This window comes from Sinocyclocheilus anshuiensis, unplaced genomic scaffold (genome assembly GCF_001515605.1).
Source record: "Sinocyclocheilus anshuiensis isolate Anshui unplaced genomic scaffold, SAMN03320099.WGS_v1.1 scaffold273, whole genome shotgun sequence".
In the NCBI taxonomy this organism is placed as follows: Eukaryota; Metazoa; Chordata; class Actinopteri; order Cypriniformes; family Cyprinidae; genus Sinocyclocheilus; species Sinocyclocheilus anshuiensis.
The window spans coordinates 170,723-193,340 of NW_015540857.1; the positions used below are offsets into that span (position 1 = coordinate 170,723).

Consider the following 22,618-nt stretch of genomic DNA (forward strand, 5'->3'; position numbering starts at 1 on the left):
ACACACTTCAGCTATGATTTATTTTATATTTTGGATTATTATTTGTATATTCATATTGAATAATATAAATTATTAAATAATATATTAAATTATTATAAAACAAAATATTACTAAATTTATAATATAATTATTTACAACAACAAAATAATAATAATTTAGTACAAATATGTAATTTTTATGTCTAAATTATTATTTATTTATACAATAATAATTATGCAGTTGCAGATTATGTGTGAGTAAATTATCTTAATAGCCACAATGACGCACAAAAAAAATGATAAAATGATAAGATTCATCAAAATCATGCAGCAACAGGAACAAGAAGTGACAACGGTAATGAATTGGCCATCTGCACTTCTAGATATATCAGCCGTTTAGAAATCCACAAGAGTCAAGCACAAATTTGGACATTTAAACTCTGCAGGGTGTATCAGGGCGTCCCTGATGAGAAGCTTCAATCTCTCAAGTCATTCGGATAGAACCAAACGCCCGATTGGCTAAATTCCAGAACAGCAACAGCCAATCAGAATCCTTGTCTCAGATATCAGACAGCCTGCATCTCAAATGCATGTACTGTGCAATGCCTCTGCATTCAGTCAAAGTCATTCTCAGATGCCAATACATCCCTTCTGGCTAGAAAACAGATGGAAGCGCAAAGGACAATGACAAGATTTTTCGATTAAATGAAAATCATTCCGAAATCGACTAAGTTGAGCACTCAGAGGAATTTCTTCCATCTCTGACTTTCAGAGTTGGTTTACTGTGACTTTATCTATGAAACACTTCATAAAATGAGGTTTCAACACATACTTGTTCTGGTCAGACATTCATTTAACAGCAAAAGCTTTCATTAACTAAATGAACTATTATCAAAGCACAAAATAACATTAGGCCTACATTTTTTCTCCTTACAAAAGTGTGAAAGAACTAATGTATTTGATTACAACAGTCTTCTAAATTAGGTTTAAGGGCAAATCTCTCAAATCCTATCCAGAAATTCATATTGACTTTTTTTTTTTAAATAATAAAAATAAATATTTAATATAATTAAAATAAATTATTTGAGTATTAACATATACAATAATTACAATAAATAAATATAATCATTTAAGCTATAAATATTTAGATTATGCTATTTATGTTATTTATTTATATACTTTACATTAATATTTAATAATACAAATATTACACAATTATTTTTAATACTAATAATAATATATTTTCATTTTTAATAAACTTATTTTATTTATTAGATAATAATGTGGGTGGATATAATTAACATGTAAAATCATTATAATAAATATTAATGATATAAATTATATTTATATTAATATGTTTGTATATGTTATATTAATATTCAATAATACAATATTACTTAATTACTTTATTTATAACTATTTACCAAATAAAGCAATTAAATAAAATCATTTAACATTTTTTTATTTTTATATTTAATATACTTATTTTATATATTATATAACTGATAAAGATGCTGATTATTTGTGATATTAAATTAGAGTAACTAATAGTCACAAAAACACAATAAGAAATGCATAAATTCTAAGATTCAAAAGCACATAAGTGGGAAGTACATAACGAAAAAAAAATGTTTAAACAGGATTAAGTGCAAATTTCTCAAAACTTGTCCAGAACATCTTAACTGGCCGAACACAAAACTACAAGAAATCATATTTTGCAAAACAAAAAAAAGATTTGGGAAGGGTCATGCATTGGCCTGGACGACGGCTCTATTTACAGCAACAGGAAGTGGCCAAACTATGACAGGAAGTGCTCTGGAGAGACTGAGAGAGCAAAGGAGAAACAGTGAGAGAGGAAAAGAGAAAAAGAAAGAGGAAATGCTTTGCTGATGAGTAGCTCGCGTCCCTCCCGTCTCCTCCTCCTGCTGTTCGGTGGATCTCAAGCCCTCCAGCTGGAAATCGGCTGCCACAGACTGGAATTTAATGTCATTCCTCAGCTGATAGAACATAAACAGCACAAGAATCTCACTCATAACCCTGAGCTTCCTCTGGGCCAAATACAGGAAGCAGAAACGTTAAAGAACGCAGACAAACTACAGATGGCAAGCACATGTCAGTCAGCGGAATCAGTGATTGAGGTGAATTTACGGTGAAGATGCTCTTATTCTACATGTAACAAACACATAACAATAGCAAACCACTAAAACACATATGTTACATTTCATCCTAAACAATTTAAATGTATATCACTTTTAATATAATACATTTTTTAAATAATATATATTAGTATTTAATATAGAACTTTTTACCTAAGAAAATGAGATCTATTTTATTTTCTTGTTTATCTTTGCACTATTTTAATGGCAGTTGTGCATGTTTTCCACAAATGCTAAAAAAAAAAAAAAAATTACATTAAATTCTGTTATATATTATATAATATATGGTTTATATTAAATATATTTATATATGATATACATTATATGAATATAAATATATACATGTAAATATGTAAATATATATATATATATAAACACCTCATTATTGTCATTATAAATTAAAGGCAATACATATTTTCACAATTTAAAATCACAATCAACTTGAATAATCAATATTCAAAAATGTCATGAAAAGTTCACAGTCCCCTGGTTGAAGGCCTAAGGACTGAAATAATATCTATAAAATATCTGTAATTTTTTACCTCATTATTGTACATTTTTTGATAATCAGCACAAATTATACATATACAACACAATACATATTTCACAATTTAAAATCGCAATTTAACCTGAAATCTTCGTGGAAAAATCACAAAAAATGATGCAAAAAATGACACAAAAAAAATCACAAACACCTGGTTGAAAACCTAAGATTTTAAATATTTTACCCAAAATTATGATGAGAATTTTAGCAGAAAGCATGTTTAATTGTCTTGAAAATAATGTAAATTAAATTAAATAAATAAAAAAAACAAAAAACAAGCTGTTCTCGACTCGTTTCATGCTTCAACTTGAACTAAAATGAACCAAGATGGCTAGTTTATATATAAACATGTGCGGCTGATGAATCATCAGGAATCAGAGGGTTAGACAACAGGCTTAAATTCGAGCCCCAGACTGTTGAGCGTCTCATGTTTGAGTCCTGAAAACAAACCGCCCAGGTCTTGGTCCTGATCCCAGCTAAAGACACCCACTGATACCATCAACAATACAGTCACTCATCCCGACGCACACAAAAAGCAAAAGAGAGTATATAATTCTAGGTTCTTCGGAGTAATACTTACCCTTAGCTAAACTGAAACTAGTGGCTTTCTTTAAATATAGTATCATAACGCAAACCGTCTATAACAGTCATTCATTTTAAAAGAGCTATGGGAATGGAAAGGCCACTTGGATGCGAGCTGAACTAGATCAGGCCTGCTTGCCTCAGGATAAACTCTGTAAAAGCCACAATTTACTTACAATGTAATCTATCCTGATGGCCAACTCTGAAACATTAAATCCTCGTAAAACGATCTGCCATTTTATGCCCCCCTGGCTTTTTTTTTTTTTTTCCACAGTCGGCTGCCATCTGACTGGAGGGGGATTTTAACACTGCCATTCTAAGCTGGACTAACATGGCTTTATGTACAGTGGACAAGACACAAATAATAGAATGAGTGATTTTTTTGCAGATGGGCACTTCTGTGAAGAAAGTGTTTGGGCTTTGATACAAGTTTGTATGGACAATATGCTGTCGTTTATTCTATTCACTTTGGTAGTTTTACCATTTGGACAATTTTGGACAATGTGTCACAAGACAGCATTTGAGACATGTTGTCTTTTTAGTTATTTTATTTTGGTTTTACAGTTTGTGTATATATTTTTTCATTACTTTTAACATTTTGTGGCGATTCTTAAATTAGCATGCATTAAAGGTTGTCATTTAATTTATCGCTTTTTCTTCGTCCATTTCAGATGGACGATTTTGGACAAAACCCATTGTTTTCTCTTTCTGAACAACACGAGACACAATGTGTGGCATCTTTTATTTTAGTTATGTTATATATTTTTAGTTTAAGTATTTGCGTGCTGTGCTGAAGGTTATCGTGAAATGTATTGCTTTTTAAAAAATGGAGACTACAGCCGTAAACATTTCAGACTGCTGATTTTGGACAATGTGTCTTGCATTTATTATTGTTTATTTTTTGTGGCTTTACAAATTTTGATATATTTTTTACTTTAATTTTGATATTTTAAGTTGCAATTAAATTAGCGAAAGATTGCGTTAAAGGTTGACGTTAAATGTATTGCTTTTAGAACGTACACTGTAGTCGTACACATTCAAGTTGGACAATTTTGGACAATGCGTCTTGCGTTTTTTTTTTTCCCGAACAACACAAAACAGAATCAAAGGAATGTCATATATTTTATAATATATCTATGTATACTGTAGCCGTATACATTTCAGACAGACAACTTTTGGATTTTGGAGTTGCGTTTTTGTTTTTTCAAAATTAAACATAAAATTTTAGATTTTTTTGTGTTTTACACTTTTTCTTTACTTTTTATGGTTAAATTAGCATGCTGCACTAAAAATTGAGCTAAGGATGCTTCTTTAAAACTATCACTTTTAAAGAAGGGACACTACAGCTTTACACACTTTAGATGGATAATTTTGGATGCTGTGTGATGCGTCTTGCTTTTTAATTTTTTTTGTTAACGATGTGTCAAGTTAAAAACAGTACAACTCATTTTTGAAAGCAAGAACTCTTCTCACGCAAAAGCTCTCTAAGTAATAAGTCGGGATCAGGTGACTCTGAAAAATGCAAATATACCCAGCTTCCTCAAGACCGATTAGTATCCATTGGTCAAATACATACGTATATTACATACGTTACATACATATATTTACATTACGTTTACAATGTTTCTAAACATAACTAGATAAACCTCTTGTTATGAGATACCAACATTATTTATGTGGGTGGAGTTTGCAAATAAACAATGTTTTGTGAATAGTTACATCACGTTCCATTCTGTTATCCTGTGTATCATACAAAAGCTATTGGTTTTACTGACTTGAGGACTTACATTGTTATAAATTAGCACATACAAGGTTAGTAAGTTATAACAATCAGACTAGTGTTATGTTAACATGTGTCATGTTAACTGTTGATGTCTCAAGGCTATTCTTGACGTATTGTAGCAAAGCTTTAACTCCATTGTAAGAATGTCACTGTACAAGTATCTTATGTTTGTTTTCACAAACCAAATAGCAAGTCCAAATCAAATAAGACAATTTATTCTTTGGTTATCGACAGCAGATTGTCAACATAGTTAACAGATCTGGAACTGTTGTGACTTAACTTTTCAAGATTTTGAGATATTTCCTGACTCAACAAATATAGTTTCACTGCAAACAAGCGTATGAAAAGAAGATACACTCAAACGCACACGCACACACAACCATACCAATCTAAAGTAGCAGCAGCCATTTGTTCAGCGAGCCATGAATATTTAATACACCACGTAACTTGAAAATAAATTGTTAATAAAAGACGGGGAGCTGAGGTCTTGTAGAAAAACGAGGCTGAGTTATGCCACAGGTCAGTCCTGTTCCATTCAAAGTCTGAAAGGAATGTGGGAAGAGGAGGGAGGAAAAGGAGAGGGGATAGATGGCTGGGAATGGGAGCCGAGAGGGAGGGGGAACGTATAGGATGTCCTGACCATTAGAAATGACCACCGGGGTGGTCGTGACTATCAAACACTGATAACCACGGTAACAAATAACCAACTGTCAAGCGAGAACAAGTTGTTCCTAATGAAACTGTACTATGGTGACCATAGTTACAATAGATTAGTAACTAAAATTAGCTATTGTAAGCAAATTTACCACTTTAAAAAAAATGAGTAGAAACAGTTTGCACTAAGAAACAGCTAGCAAATTTGACAAACAAGTCCAAAGAAACCACAAGTAACACATTGAATTCAATGTACAGTTTTAAAGTAGGAATACTGAAATAGTATTTTCTTGTAAAAAATGTACTACTACAATTAAATGTACTACTATAATTAATTTTAATCACATATTTGAGAAATCATTTTTACAGTGCATATTCATATTTTTTTCAGTAGTAGCAACTGCAGTTATTATGGTATTTTGGCATAAACATGTATACTTATAATGGTTTTTGGCAACTTAAAATACACATGTTTGAAGAAATCAATGTACATTTTCATAAATAGGCTACATATATTTTACGTAGTGTTTGTAAGGGAAATTCTGGGAACGTCCAATTCAGTTTTATGTATAATGAGTATATTCAATCAATAAATTAAGATGTTTTAGTTCTAAAAAAACATTTATACTATTGTTTATGTAGGCTATATATAATTCATGTCGCTGTCCCATTAAAGTTTATGCATTTCAAATTTGAATATACCTGATATATGTTCAACTTCAGGTTTGTAAAAGCAGCTGAAATGTTCCAAGAAACGTTTGTCCAACAAAACACTGAGCGCTGAGACAATAACCCAAACATTTCGGAGGTTTCAAAATACAATCCGAATCAATTCAAATGCAGCCAAGAGGATTAACAGGCACAAAAGCGCAACGATGGCATAAACTCACCTCTGCATTCCTGTTATGTTTATCCAAAGCGGCAGTTGTAGTGTAGAGTTGGTCACTTCACTTTGTGCTCCTTTGTGGCTCTTGGGCAAACGCGTCTCGCATCGCATCTGGGCGGGGCCGGAGCGCCGGTGATGTCACGGAGAGGGTAGGGGATTCGGAGACGGCTGGGCGGAGACTGGAATCCGTGGTTTGCCATCTGTCACCGCGGGCCCTCAAGGAAAATCACTTTTCCCCTGGCTTCTAGAGTTTGCCTGATCAATTATTAATTTCACTGAGTGATGATGCGTATGATATTCATTCTGTCCCCTACTTCATCACTTACGTCTACTCCTAAGAACCGACTGAAAATATGATAGGCCTACATCATTTCTAATATAATGTAATATTAAATATAAAACATATTAATGACTCATTTTAGTGGGGTTTTTTTTTTTTTATTGATTTAAAAGTAAGAAATGGAATAAACAAATCTAATCTGTTCAATGATTTATGTTTCAATTTCAAAAGTAAGAAATAAAAGGCTTTAAAACATTTAAAATATTAAATAAATAAAGGCTGAAATCTTTGAAAAAAGGGTTAGTTTGCCATGCTTTCTAACAAAGAATCAGAAAAGGCGAAGCAGGTTAAAGCATTATAAATATTTCTCTTTTTTCTTCCAAATTAAAGTAAGTGTCGTAAGTGGTCAAAGGTTTGCCTGTTAGCATTGCACATTTCTCCTAGTCATGTGCCAGCCAAGCAAGTGCCAATAAAGAAATTGAAATGCTAACAGATAGGCCTAGCTCTTTTCAGGTGGTATAGACTGTATCCAAAATTACATACTTCTCCTATATAGTAGGCAAAAACAGTATGTGAACAGACAACAAACATGTCTGATTTTACAACATTCATAAAAATTAGGCAAAATGTACTCAGATGACTGACAAAATAATTAAGTACACATCTGATGGACAATTTACTATCCCATGAGACCACAGAAGAGGATTTGCAAAGCAGTGAAGTGACGCAAATGACGCTGGTACAGTCAAGAGGGTCTAGCTGCAGCCTTGCACTTGTACTCTCAGACTTGCATTCTCAGGCTTGCACTCTCAGACACTTGCGCTTCCGCTAGCGACGTCACTTGCAGGCTTTTATTTTTTTTATTTTGTTCTATTTATTGATTACTTTTTGTTTGAATCGCTCAACATTTTACAACAGTAGCCAGGTGGTGAAGACAAGAAAAAAAGAAGTGTTTATGTTTTTCTACAGGAGGAAAACGCTTAACAAGAGACTTTGTGCATTGCGTTCATATAAAAAGTAATAAAAAATAGAACAAAATAAAAAAAATAAAAGACTGCAAGTGACGTCGCTAGCGGAAGCGCAAGTGTCTGAGAATGCAAGTCTGAGAGTGCAAGTGCGAGGCTGCAGCCAGACCCTTCTCGGTAAAGTAGGTCACGTCATGACAATGTCACAGTTTAAATAAAATACGTTCTGATATTCATTCATGTTTATTTCGTGCTTTAAGTTAATATGGAAAGATGGATGATTTTCATGCTGCTTGAACTGAGGCAATAAAGTGATCTGTCACGACACTTTAAAGAGCCACAAAACAGTATTTACTGTTTGAATTAAACCCCCCCCCGACACAATTTTAAAGTGGAGACCTCGTTTCATACCAGAAGTAACCTGCTCTGTCTTGTCTGTCGGCATGTCGTCAGTTTCCTCTTTGCTCCACGATGTATTTTTTACTGCGTGAGAAAATGATGCGTTGCGTGAGAGTGGCATGGCTTGTTGGACATCGCAAAAGTAACTAAGGAGAGCAGGTTTTTGCGAAGAATCAATTACTTATTCAAAAGAAGTAACTACTCAGAGAGTATGCGATTTCATGCAGCCATAGAGTTTATTGGGTATAATCAACGTGAAGGCAGCCATTTTGTTGTCATGTGACTATGAACAGGAAGTGATCTCACAAAGTGCTAGCATCCTAATATGCATAGTAGGCGATAAACAGTAGCTATGTAATGCTGCATTCATGCCATATCGTAATTACGAAATGACAACACGTGACGTTCTACTTGGAGCTGTTCACACCCTTGGACTCGGACCTGGAACTATCACATTACCAATGCCTAAGCATAGTGCGTAATGAATCTGAGGTGGTCAGGTGGTATAAGTCGTAGCTCTCAGAAAACTCCCAGTTCACAAGTTGTAATTACGAGTTCTAAGAGGACGTGAATGCTTTTTACAAGTTGGTAATTACGGTAATTGCGATATGGCGTGAACGCACCTTAAGTTCAAAGTTAAATAAAACTAGGCAAAAAGTACCCAGATGACCAACTTATAAAAGCACGTGAATGTGCGAGGCATCCAGTGTCAGTTTGATATGCTGATTTATATGGCAAACTGGTAGTTACTATCACATTAATTTTGGCATAGTCATAAACACACTGGCTTGTAGCAGAAATAGTTTTACTGTTTACGGCACTTTGTTTTTCTTCTAGTTATTTACCTATAGCGGCTAATCTGAAGTCTCGCACATTCAAAGAAAATAACTTCCGCATTGAAAAATAAGGTGGATAGGCCAACAAAATCAAGCTGTTATACAGTTTAGTCCCTACTGGTAGAGGTTTATAAAATCTGACAGCAAAAGCATATTTCTGAGTTTAGTTATAAACCATGAACTATCTATTTACAGTATCTACCGATTAATATTTATGTGTGCGCAAGTTAAAAAAGGAAGAAAAAAAAAAGCAACAGAGAAAAAGCCAGCTTGGAGTTTGAAGTTCCAGAAATCTACAAAACCTTTATATGTATCCACAAAAATGCGTGGGGGTCTGTGGGGTGACGCTCAAGGGGCCGGTGGAATAATTTGATAGCAGTCTCGGGGAGGGAGCGAGAGCCGCTGCTATCTTTGAGACTGCAACAAAGAGACTCCTCTTCACCGCGAGCATCATGCCCTGCGTTCTCCGGGGTTGGTGAGGGCTTGTTGTCTGTTTTGTGAGAGAGGGAGAAAAAAATGAATTGAAAGGCAAATCGGAGCGAAAAAGAGATGAAAAACATATGAAAAGCCGCATGATATATGCTTTCACACAATGCATGGACCAAAAAACCCACCTTTGTCTGGCATAGAAGCGGCAAATAAACGAAATAAGATCATTAGACATTGATGTTCTTTGTTCAGACGAGTTTAGTTGCGCGTTGATTTGACAGACACCCGTCGTTACGCATGAAGAGATACTACACAGTTCATTAGTCTCCTGACATCGTGTCAAAGTTTGAGGAAAGGAGTTCGCCCTCAGAGGGCTGCGTTTGAAAGGTAATAAAACCAAAAACAGACGTGCAAAAATACACTATCATTCAGGTTTAAAGGCTGTGCTGAATTAGCATACAGCCATGCAAGCAGAACGCTCATTATTTGGGAAGTTCTCCTGTGCGCGTACTTTTGTTGACATTTGTACAGGCTCCGTTCTTATTCTGTATTTTAGCCCGAGGTGCACACGGATGAAATAAAAAAATATGGCATGCCAAATATGTTTGTATAATACCTTCCACATAAGCTTTATGTCAACTCCATAATGCAGACGCAGAATAAATATAGCTATAACAGTATAAACAATTGCGTCTTAGGGAAGTACTCGCACGTAATGACCAAAACTGGTCATTTACGTGCAAGTACCTCAAGTTCCTTAATGATTTAATAGAGCATCTTTTAGAGGATTTTTACCATATTACATGTCTAAAACCACATGGTTAATGTCCAAAAAAACAAACAAAACAACAACAACAACAAAAACATGTCAGTACTTAACTTGCAAAACTCACAAGACAAAAGTAAAAATTGTCATTTACTCACCCTCATGTCATTCCAAACCTTTATGACTTTCTTAGCCTAATGGTCCCCAGCGGGCTGCCAGCGCAGGGCCTCTGAGAATTTGCTCATTGGCAAAACGTTGGCCCCTTAGCGCTGGCCCTGCATGGGCAGCCCTCTCTTAGCCCCCAGGAAGCCCTTACTAGGCCCACACTATTAATCTACAAGACTACAACAATAAATCTGTTTTACTATAAATACTTTCCAGTTACTATAACTTAAGTCTTTGGGAAAAACAGTTATTATACATCTGAAATGGATGCAGTTACCACATAACTAATGTCTGTATTGTCAAAAATGTACAGTAGCCAAAGGCATTTCAAATCAATGGATTTATTAAATACAAAATAGAAAACATTAAATTCAGGTTAATACAGCTACGTATAGCCAAAAATGTAAATACACAAAAGTACAAAAACAAAAGAAAGCAAACAAAGCAATGTAAGATTGTAGAATGTTGTCATGTGAAAGTTGACGTGTGCTTATCTGTAGTGCATCAATGTCCAAACACTGTCCATAGCTGAAGTTGGCTGATAGTAAATAAATAATCCAAACTCGTGTAATGAAAATGCACCACAGCTCTCAAACACCAGACTCTTTCTAACCAGGAACAGTCAAAAAATAGTCCAGACTATGGTCCCATGTCAAAAAGAACTTTAAATCCATATTCAAACTGGACCATGATGTGGTGGCCTCACCAATAAAGAGTCCTTCTAAAATGCATACAAATACACTGTCTTAAACTCTTAGTATCAATCTACACACAGGTCATACATACATGTAACATCTCTGCAAAAAAATAAACTCCTTACTTTAAACTGGGCTTGAAATGACACATTTCCCAACCAGGACACAGCACAATGTGTTCAGCAGGTGAGCCATGCTGGCTACTACTGCTAACTCTGTCTACCCACATGGCTTTACTTAAGGAAACCTAAAACACCCTAGCACCCCTAGTGGTAAGGAAGAAAACTGCCCACACAATTCTTATTAACAGGTTCACGTCTGTTATACCTGAAATATGACTCGTGAGACCCACTTTCCTGCAGAGTTTAGCTCCAACTTTGCTCAAACTTACCCACCTGTGATTTTCTAATGATCCTGAAGACATGCTCAGGAGTGTTTGATTGAGGTTAGAACTAAACTCTGCAGGAAAGTGGATCTTGTGAGCCAGATTTGAGGATCCCTGGCCTATATGAAACAACGCCTATATGAAACAACAGGTTCTGAAAAGGTCTCTTTTGGTTTGAGTCATTCCAGTTCAATTGAGTGGCTAAAGAATGGCCAGTCAATGTTGTTTTCTCCTAGTTGCATTACTCTCCTAGTTACTCCATTACTAGTTGCAGTATTCTCCTAGTTGCATTACTAGACAACACACAAACCTACACAAAACCTGCATGGGCCCAAAGGATACAAAAGTTGCTCTGGGCCCGAATGGGCTTGCCCACACTGGGCCATCATTGGATTAATGTGGGCAGTCCCATAGTGTGGGCTGCTCACAGAGAGCCCATGGTGAGCCCAAAGCTGTGGGACTCACCTGGGCAAGCCCGCAGTGGGCCTGTTTAGGTTTGGTGTGGGCTGGCCCTAGCCCACTGTGCCCGCAAAAAGCCAGCATGGGCCCCGCAGGACCATGTTTGCAGGGGAGCTGTATTTTTAGTAATGCACAATGCACAAATTTAATAATTTTACACGGGAGAACTAATATAAGCGCTTAAACAAAAATGCTAGCAGCACATTTCTGAATTCAGTTGGAACCAAATTAATGTAAACACAATTAGTTTTTTCAAACTGAGGGTGAAGTTTAAATGGTTTTCTTTGGATACTGACAGCATGTCACATCTTGTAATTAACACAGTATGTTCCCTTAAAAGTATGTGCTGTATCTCTAAACCAGCGAGAATGGTTCAAGCTGTTTTTGTTGATATTATCTGCATGTATCGTCACACAGAGGGCATTTGTGCAGACTGCAGTAGTTTTCAATGCCCGCTCTACATTCTCAGGCATTGACTCAGAGGTTTTTTTCAGTCTGGGAACTGAACTATGGGAAACACACAGGGGTATTCAAGCAGCCACATCCTTATCTGGACTTCTGTTTGAGCTCCTAGGTCACGCGGTGAAGCAACGTAGCATGATGTCACACCTGGCTGAAAAATAAACACAAAAAATGTGAGAATTTTGACAGCAAGAGAAGGCATTTGAGAATAAAATTATTATAATTTGACTCCCAGACCATCAGATGATCATATTCAGGCCAGTTAGACACTGTTTCTGCGTAAGTGTCGGGCTGGACATTTTTCCACAGCCAGCGTAATCTGTAAAACATGTCACAGTGGGCAGATCTTGTCAGAGGTTTGGGCCATTTCCAAAGTTCTGTTAACATTAAAAACCTAGAGTGATGGCAAACGTATAAAATGGACTGACACACACACACACACAATGATGCAAGGCTTTGTAATTATAATTTAAACAGAACCAGAGCTGCTTAGCAAGGGTGTGTGCTTCAGAAAAGACGTGTGTGGCACGGCACACATGGAGAACAGAGTGTTATGTCTGGCCTGTATTAAAAAAGAAGAAAGAGAAGGGGAGAAAGATGGCTTTAGTGTGTGTGTGTATATAAATGAGGGGGAATGTAATATATTCATGTTCTAAATTGGCCACTTATAAGCTGTCATATCAGTTTTCATCATCCAATTGAAAAAAAAATTAGGTGCTTCCCTACATTTGTTTTCTCATCAAATATCCAGCAATCAGAAATACATCACATTACAAAAGTACAAGTTTATATACCATATGTAAGTCAAACCACTGCTTTCTATTCTGAAGGACTCATCCCTTCAAGGGATGAAGGGTGTAGGAGACCAAAAAACTGTTCCTTGGAACACAATTCTGCATCATCTTGCTGAGCTGCTGTTGTCACACACATAAAATCATGGTATCCATCAGTTTTACCCTTCGAAATCCTTTGTTCCGAAGGTTTTGAGCACTTTGGTTTGTATGACTCTTCAATATGGCAGCCATGATTGTTCTAACTCCGAAGTTCTCTTTGGAGGCGGATTTGGAATGTAGTGAGACGATAAATATTCCCAGAATGCATTCTCAGTTAAAATGTTGACTATTAATATTTAAATCCTGACAAGAACAGAAAACAACTTCAGTCTAAGTCAATATGTTATGCATTTTTATATCATTAAGCTGGTCTCATGAGAAAATTTAACTATTTTATGAGGTGGCAATTTTGTATCAGATCTTAATAAAATGTGGTTTGTATGAAAATGTATGATTTTTTTAGCAAAAACGTAAGCATGAATGTTCACCCCTAACTGTCAAAGGGGCATAAGATCTTATGAGAATGTATGAATGAGATTGTATGCTCATATGGATTCATATGATTTAGCCATTACGAATTGTCATGGGAATGTCTCGTATCACTGTATTAGTTTAGCAACATGTTAAAGGGATAGTTCACCCAAAAATGAAAACTCCCCTATGATTTACTCACCCTCAAGCCATCCTAGGTGTACATGAGTTCTTCTTTCAGATGAATGCAATCGGAGTTATATAAAAAAATGTCCTGGCTGTTCTAAGCTTTATAATGGAAGTGAATGGCTGTTGAAATTTTGAAGCCCAAAAAAGTACATCCATCCATCATAAAAAGTGCTCCACATGGCTCCGGGGGTTAGTAAAGGCCTTCTGAAGCAATGCGTTTGTGTATGAAAAATATCCATATTTTAAACTTTATAAACTGTAATCTCTAGCTTCCTCGAACTGTCGTACACACGTTCACAAGAGAGGGAATTTCCAGTGGATGATGTAGGATGCAGGCATAGCGTAAGCTCCAATGAGAAATGACAAATACAGAAATGCAGAGGAAAGAGCAAAACAAAACACCATTTGCTAAAGCGTAAAATAGTTATGTATTGCCATGAGAGTGTTTTGGTATCACTGTATTAGCTTAGCAACATGCTAACATCAAGCACTATCCCAAGTAAGAAAAATATGCTCTAATAACGTTTCGCAAATGTTCCCATTAAGTAGGGCTGCACGATAAATCACATGCGATATTTAACGGGCACTATGTGCCCTAATAACTCTAGACCAGTAGGTGGCGGAAGTGCACCAGTAGGTGGCGGAAGGTTGGTTTAAACAAAACATCACCAGAAGGAGACAACGAACTGAACTTCAGAGTCAGATCGTGTCATGTGGCGGCAAAATTAGGTAAGTTTTTGGTGATCTACATATAAACTATATTGTCACAGTGCGTGCTATAGTTTTTGAGGAAAAGAAAAGGCAGATTTTATTTTTACTGACGAGCATTCCTGTAACCGTCAGTTAGCGTACTAGCTAGCCAGTGGCTTACAAGCTAGATTACAAACATGGACCTTCCTCTTTACTGCTAGTTATAACATGAAATAAACGTGAGTAAGCATCATAAAGTATGTTGAGCGATACAGTACAACTTAATGAAATTTATCATGTCTTATGTAATCCGTTTTTCAGTATTTAATGTTTGAACAAATGTCATGAAAACAAGTTTTTATCACAACCACTGTTTAAATGTTTATATTTCAGAAAATTCTTTGGAGTAGAAACTTCATGTTAAATAGTTTTTAAATGTGCGTCAATGCCCAGCACTAATTATAACCGTATTCTTTTCATATTCTATGTGCTCTTTTTTGGGGGACTTAAACAGTGCAGTGGAAGTGGAAGTTCTACTTGTTTATTGAGTGAAAAGAGAGCTCAACTGCTGAAAAACTTATTAAAATATGGAGGCTATGGAATATGAAAATTCTCCAATTCCATGTGTCCACATAGTATATGCTTATTCACATAGGTGCGCTTAATGAAAAATCATACTTTGCAGTTTTGTGAAACCCTGCACAGAATAAGTAGATATTAATTATATTTTATGCTGAATGCTTGTGCTGTGAGTGATATTAAATATGAGTTTTTTTAATAATTATACAGACATCTGACATCAATGGGCGATGAACAGCAGTTCTCCACGGCCTTCAACTCTTCCTTCAGAAGGACCTTATTTTTCTTACAGTGTTAAATTGTTGATTTGATAGCATGCCTAAAAAGTAATGACTTGAAGTAACATTGTTTTAAACAAATAAATGCCCTATTGTTGTGCTAACAATCTGTTTTCTGTCTTTGTATTAACAACTTCAAGTTTTGAGTACAGCTTACTTGAGAAATTTAAGGCAATCTGTTTCCACACATTTTTCTAGTAATGTGAACAAAGCAGACTTGTTAAGAGAACTGTTTTGTTTGAGTTCTGTGCATAAACTTAACTTAAATCTCTAAATTGGCTGAACTTGTCAAATTGAGTTAGCAACACGCAAGTTTTCTGGTAACCTATACATATACACAAGTTACCTATACAAAGTTACAGTAAGTTTTATTAACTCAAAAATTATAAACTAATTTGCTTGAGAAATTTGAGGCAATCAGTTTCCACAGGTTTTCCAAGTAAGTTCAATTCATTACTTTTTACAGTGTACACAGAGCCGTTGTTCACTGACGAGCTGCGCAAAACCACGTTCATATTCGCGCGATTTTTTGCACAGCTCCTCAGTGAACAACGGCTCTGTGTAGTTAATGCTGCTCAATGTGAAAGCCCGCAGGTGATGGAGATTTACCGCTGATTACAGAACCGGCTTTCTGACAAGATGCGCATTAAATATCGCGATTTATCGTGCAGCCCTACCATTAAGTTATGAAAATTTTATTTCTGAATGTTCACTGGACATTCAAAATGTCCAGTTTTTCTAAATGTTTCTGGGTTATGTGAACATTCTATTTTCTCATTTTGCAAAAATGATGGGAACGTTACTTTTGAATGTTCTCTGAACGTTTTGAAGCAAGTAACAATTACAAAATGTTAGATCAACGTCTGACTTAAAATGTTTAAAAAACAAGAACATATTTGTGCTAATGTTTTAAGAACATTATTAAAGACTTAGTTTTTAATGAACGTTCTACAGTATTGACATTACTGAGCAAGAACCTTTAGCCACACCTCTGAGAAAGATATCTGTTAGCTGGTATTGTAAATTGGAGTAGTGCATGTTTGAGTGCATGTAAGAGTTCCAATTCTATCACTTACAGGTTTCCATTTCAGTTACGACGTTGTTAGGCAGTAGCAAGGTAGCTTATTAGGGTTTGAAAAGGAGCTCAAGTCTCACACCAGACTCTGATTTCTTAGAGTAAAAAGTGCCTATTTAGTATAAAAAATGCTGCAGGGTTGAAATGCATTGTGGGACCTGGGGAATGAACATGCTGATTTATTCGATTGCCCTCAGTGCCATTTAATTTCCCTTTGTCAGAGAGGCACACACACTTCTGATAGATATGAGCCTCCATTCCAGCGGCCGTGACGTCAGAAATGACATTTGGAAAACGGCCCAATCCTGTCAGTCATCTTACAATTTCATTGGTTCCAGCTGTCCTGGGATAGCATGAAAGTCTCATTAGTATAAAATAATAAATTATATATATATATATATATATATATATTAGGGATGTCAGTCGATTGAAATTTGTACTCTAATTAATTACAGGGTGCTGCGATTAATTAATCTAATTAATCACAAACTATCGTTGGCAAAATTAAAGCACAACAGATTAGTTAATCTAATTAATCACAAACTATCGTTGGCAAAATTAAACAAAAACACACAATATTGTGTTTAAAATATAGCACCATATTAACTTCTTATTTACTGAACTGTTGTATAAAATCACATTTGCACTCGTGTTCTTCGTGACAAAAACAGCACTTCTGTGATATTGCTCTCGTTGCTGGTGTGATATGCTTATCATATGATATAAATATGAGACAAAAAGTCATACAGGGGCATTTTTTTTGCCCCAACATCTTGCATTTTAGGGCATAACTGCATTTATGGAGTTGTTGTCCTGCATCATATTGTCATCAGTCAACTGTATGAAATGTAAGATGACATACAGGTCTGGGGGCGGGGCCAGTGTGTTAACTGCGTTAAAATATTTTAATTGCGTTATTTTTTCATTACTAATTAATTAAGTTAACGTTTTAAACTGACAGCCCTAATATATGTATATATATGTCAGGATCATGGACCTGTTTTGTTGTGTTTTGCCCGTCTTTGTTCCTGGTTTTCCTTATATGGTCTTTTTCCTGTCCTCGGTTAGTTTAATTATGATTCCTGGCACCTGTGTTTGTTAATTATCCCTGGTATTTAAGTCCTTGCCTTTGCATTCTGTGTTTGTTGGTTCTACTCGTTATGTTTGTGTGTTTCCTGCCATTTCCAGTGTAGATGTACCCTGTGTTCCGTGGATTAAAGACTGTTTTTGTTTATTCGTGCCTCCTGCGTGCTTCCTAAACAGTGAACTGTGACAATGTACTTGTATGTGTATATATAGTGTTTTTTAATTTAGTTGCTTCTTTAGAGCAACAAATGAATCAGAATGCAATCAGTTTCCATGAAAAGTGATTTTAGAAAAAAATCAATCTCTGTTTATCAGATTTTGTACTTTAGATCGGTGGCCCTCAAGCTGGGAATCTGCATGAAAATATTGATGGCTTTCTGTCGTCCTTTTGCATTTGTGATGCGCACTGACATTTTGAAAGCTTCCTGGGAGCCGTGAACTCTCAGCGGAAGCAAGGTTATAGTGAAGCGAAATGAATTGCCTTTCCGCATTGTTCGTTCTCCTTCAGGGCGTACACAAACACTTAAGAATAACTGTCAATGTTATTGTTGTAGAAAGATCATCTGGCTGGTATGTTGGAAATGTCCTTGGAGCAAAAACACAATGCACAATATCAAGAAAGTCAAATGTTTCTGAAGTACTTGATTTTGAGGCACTTTCATTGCCTAAATCCAGTCAAATACCAATCTCTGAGACCAACTAGCCTAGCCTAGCTTAGGAGTGATTTACTTCAGCTAAGATGCCGACACAACCACCCAGTTTTTTGGCATGTAAAAAATCTGCTTTATCAACCTAAAACTGGCCATAAAGCTGCTCTAAACATATGGAGCCTGAGCCTCTTATTCAATCTATTGGCTAATTAGCGCTTGAGTCGCTATTTGTCCAGGGATGTTCAAAAGACCATTGACTGCCATGGCAACGCGAACATGTCACGATACAGAGCCTTTGTCTCTTTGCTAAAGCATCAGTGGGACTGTCTCAATCTTAATTAGACTCAGAGACGACTCAGATGCAACTTTAGATTCAGAGTTGAATGGGAGTTTAAGCCCTACACGCACATAAAACTTGCTAAAAATAGCTAAACATTTCACAGTTATTTCACAACACGCTCCAAGATAATTTCCCACTCTCACCTTTTGATGAAATGTCAAACCACATTGAAAATAAGTAGACCGTGGAGCTGGTTTCAGATCAGCTGCTGTACCCCCTAGCCTGTTAGATTAGCATAATGCTAGCTGATTAGCCTGCTGTTTTAGCTACCACTGCTACACAATAATTTCTATAGAAACTATCAATGTAAAATGTTTTTGTACTTTCAAACTAATCTAGGGTCATTTCTTTTTATGTGTTTCTCAGACCCAACGTTTTAACGAGACAGTAAAGCTGGTCTCAGATCAGTGACTGGAATGACTCTGTGACAGATTAGAGACTGAAGATGGCATCAATTACTAGATGACAAAAGTTCTTCCGATCAGCGCATTGTGTGTGTGGCCTAGATGATTTCCACATGCTGATTGCATCTGCTGGTCGTTAGATAGTGAAGTACTTACAGTTCACTGCTGAACAAAAGTAAACGGGGAGTTAAATGTGTTTTAAAAAAAGTTAAATATATAAAGTTAAAAGACAGAAGTCAATGAAAGAAGTTCAAAACGTTACCAGTAGGGGGTCGAATATTCGGTGGTTAGCGTCGGTTGTTGGTAGATGCCATTATTACACTTTACTGAGGACAAAACATTCATGACCATTTGAAATTAACATTTGGCATTCAGATGTAATGAAATTCTTTGCAAAAACATAAACAAACAATAGTTGACCAAATTTTTAAAGGATTTTAAGTATTTTAAATATGTTGTATTGCCTCTCTTCCTGCCACAAAGAATTATGACAAATGTAGCAACTAAGGCTACATCCACACGAAGCCAGAGCTTTCGCTATCCGATCTTTTTTTCCCCTTGTCTCAAGAAATATCTGCGTCCACACGAAACCACAAAACCGACACAAAACGATGTAGTATACATGCCAGACCAGCATGTGGCGCTGTAATTCTGCCACAGAGATAGGAGAAGAAGACTTGGACTATGTGCATAAACCTTGTGCGCGGTATTGCAAACGAACATGGAACAATACATTTATTAATCTGTGTTAATGTTAGTTAATAAAAAGACAACCGTTCAGTGTTTGTTCATGTTTTTGTTGCTGTTACGTGACGTAGCGGTGTCTGACTAGGGGTGAGACGTGGGCTGATGACGTCATCGTTTCAGAAAATATATGGATTCGCTGTCCACATGAAAACGCAAGGGCGGCGTTTTCAGATTTATCCACTCTGGGACCCGGTTTCAAAAAATATCGGTTTCACTCTCCCAAAACGCCGGATCCGTGTGGACGAAACGCCTATGCAATACAAAATGTATGCGTATACAGCTAAACGCGTCTCCATGTAGACGGGGCCTAAATATGCTTTCTGCAAATACACACACTATTGAAATGCAATTAAATGCATTTAACATATACAAACAATGTCCAAAAATATACAAGGAAAATACAAAATATATATCATTTTAAATATATTTCCATTTTTAGAATTCCTAGAAAAATGAAAAATGTATCAATTAATAATAAATGATTATTAGAAAAAATAATCAATTAATACATTTAAATATATAAAATATATATTTATTTGTAGTTACATTTTTAATGTTACACTGTTAAAGTATTTTTTTTACATAATTTAATATGTAAATACAATAATTAATATATTTTGTAAAAAAAAAAAAAAGATATGGCACATATAATATTTTATTTCATATGTTTAGTTGACTTAGAAGTATGCTAGCAAGTTAGCCTACTAGATGAGTATAATAGTAGCTAATTAACCTGCTAGGAGTTATTTTAGTATCACTGATTAATGCTATTATAGGTTTTATTAATATTTTGAATTAGATTTTATCTGTATATTTCATCTGAATTTTAGTTAAAAATTTTTGTAATTTTGTTGTAGTTGTCATTTTTGTTAGTTCTTTTATTAAATATTTTGTATAGTTTTTTTGTATTTAGTTTGAGTTATTTAAGTACTATAGCTTAAACTAAACTAAACTAAACAAAAATGAGAAATGTCGTAAAAAAACAAGTTCAAGGTTTTTTATGGTTTTGGTTTTAGTTAACAATAATAACCCTGCTAGCTTAGCTAACATTGCTTTAAAATGTTTTCGAACAGGCATTTTTGGAATCCATCCAAGTCACATACTTCCAGTTTGTACGCTCCCATTGAGATGAATGGGTATGCTAACGGTTAGCTTATCCAAACAAATAGGAAATCATTAGCAGCGCCCAATAGGACTATTCAAATCTTATTAAATTGCCCCTGGTGGCTGTTTCTTTGTATTAGCAAATAGTGAGCTATTCAGCATAGTTGACAAATTTTGTTTACAGAAGCATCATTAGATGTTGTTTATTAATGGCTTCTCGCAACAGAACATTTATACTCAGATGGCACACGGAGAAGAAAATAAAACAGATTCGCTTGCAAATCCCGCATACTATAATCAAAAAATCGCTCAAGCATTCGGTAGCTTGTTTAATGTAGTCTTTTTATATTAAAGAACAACATTTATTCATGGTGAGATATATTCACACTTACTGGAGTTTATCTGGTCAATTTCACAAGCCCTGGAATACACATCAGGCAAAGCAGTCTGTCTTTCTCTCTCTCTCCGGACCGTTTTATCAGCTGTTTGATGGAGTGAAGCGGCCTGAAAGCACGGCTCCTAGCTAGAAGGACCCTTCAGAAATCACTGCTCAGTTCTCACATGCAGGAAAAGAGAGAGAGAGGAAGACAGAGAGACATTGAGACAAAGCTTCCCGTCCTGTCAGGTTGCCACAGTAACATCCATAATCCATGGCAATGTGACCTGAAAACAGCCTTACTGACAGGTCTGGCAGACACACGGTGAGACGCTAGCATCTCTTTTTCCACAGAGAGAGGCACTGCCTATTCTCTCCATGACAGTTTTAGTTTATTTAAGGCTCTGTCTGCAACTGAGGACATATACATATATATATATATATATATATATATATATATACTGTATATACAGGGCTGTACGTTAACTTTTTTTTGCACATAGCACTGGTGCTCCAGAAATTGAAAGTTTTGTAGCACAGGCCAAACAGTTAGCACAAGTATAAAACGTCTGTTATCATGTCTGAAAACAAACACAAGTAATGGAGTTCATCATTTAAACAGGCACTGATGTTCCATACAGAGCACAAAAAATACAAACCATCACAAAAATTGTTTTTAGACAAAGTTTTTTCTTAATTTGATAAAAATGTAAGAGTGCAGAAACATAACACCTCTTACACCTTAACAAAATATAAAATAAAAAAATGGCAGACATTTAGGCCAAAGTGAGCCAAGATAAAAATCTTTGTCATTATTTTATCTTTGTTATTAGAAAATAAGAACAAAGATATACATTACAAATACACATAATATACAAATAAAACAAACAGTGCTTTATTTTTCAGGTACAATATTTAGCAGTAACATTCAAGAAATTGAATGAACAAATATTAAAATAAAACACTATATACACTATACATCAATTCTACTTTTTTTTTTAAAGCAACTTACTGATGATAATTTCATTTTTTCTGCATTTTGTTGTTTTATTAACATTAAAAGAATAGTTCACCAAAAATGAAAATTCTGTCATCTGTCTTTCAATTCTGTCATAGTGTTTAATTTGTATACCATCATTTACTCAAGTTGTTTTAAACCTGAATCAGTTTATTTCATCTGTTGAACAGAAGTTATTTTTGAAGAATGTGAGTAAGCAAGCTGAGGCAAGTGAGGCCTGCAGTTCTTTAGATGTTGTTGTGGGTTCTTTTTAGGGATGCACCGATACTGGTCTCCTTTACTCATTCATACTCGTTAAAATGCCCTGATACCAAACGCCGATACCACACAGCATGTGATAAGCGCCATATTCAA

The 22,618-nt window shown here is 35.5% G+C and overlaps 1 protein-coding gene and 1 long non-coding RNA gene across 3 annotated transcripts in view; both read right to left on the reverse strand.

Moving 5' to 3' along the window:
* LOC107687864 (SH3 domain-binding protein 4-A) overlaps window positions 1–6,673 on the reverse strand; it is a 54,482-nt gene extending 47,809 nt beyond the window's left edge. For both annotated transcript variants that reach the window (XM_016485339.1, XM_016485338.1), the window contains exon 1: window positions 6,588–6,673. The gene's annotated coding sequence lies outside the window, so the exon portion shown is untranslated. The remainder of the gene's footprint in view (window positions 1–6,587) is intronic.
* A 12,434-nt stretch (window positions 6,674–19,107) lies between these two features.
* LOC107687889 (uncharacterized) lies at window positions 19,108–21,425 on the reverse strand. The gene is made up of 3 exons (XR_001634177.1): window positions 21,263–21,425; window positions 19,282–19,345; window positions 19,108–19,184 (listed from the first exon to the last, which is right to left on the reverse strand). It is a non-coding gene; the product is annotated as an uncharacterized LOC107687889 (long non-coding RNA).
* Window positions 21,426–22,618: the final 1,193 nt, after the last annotated feature.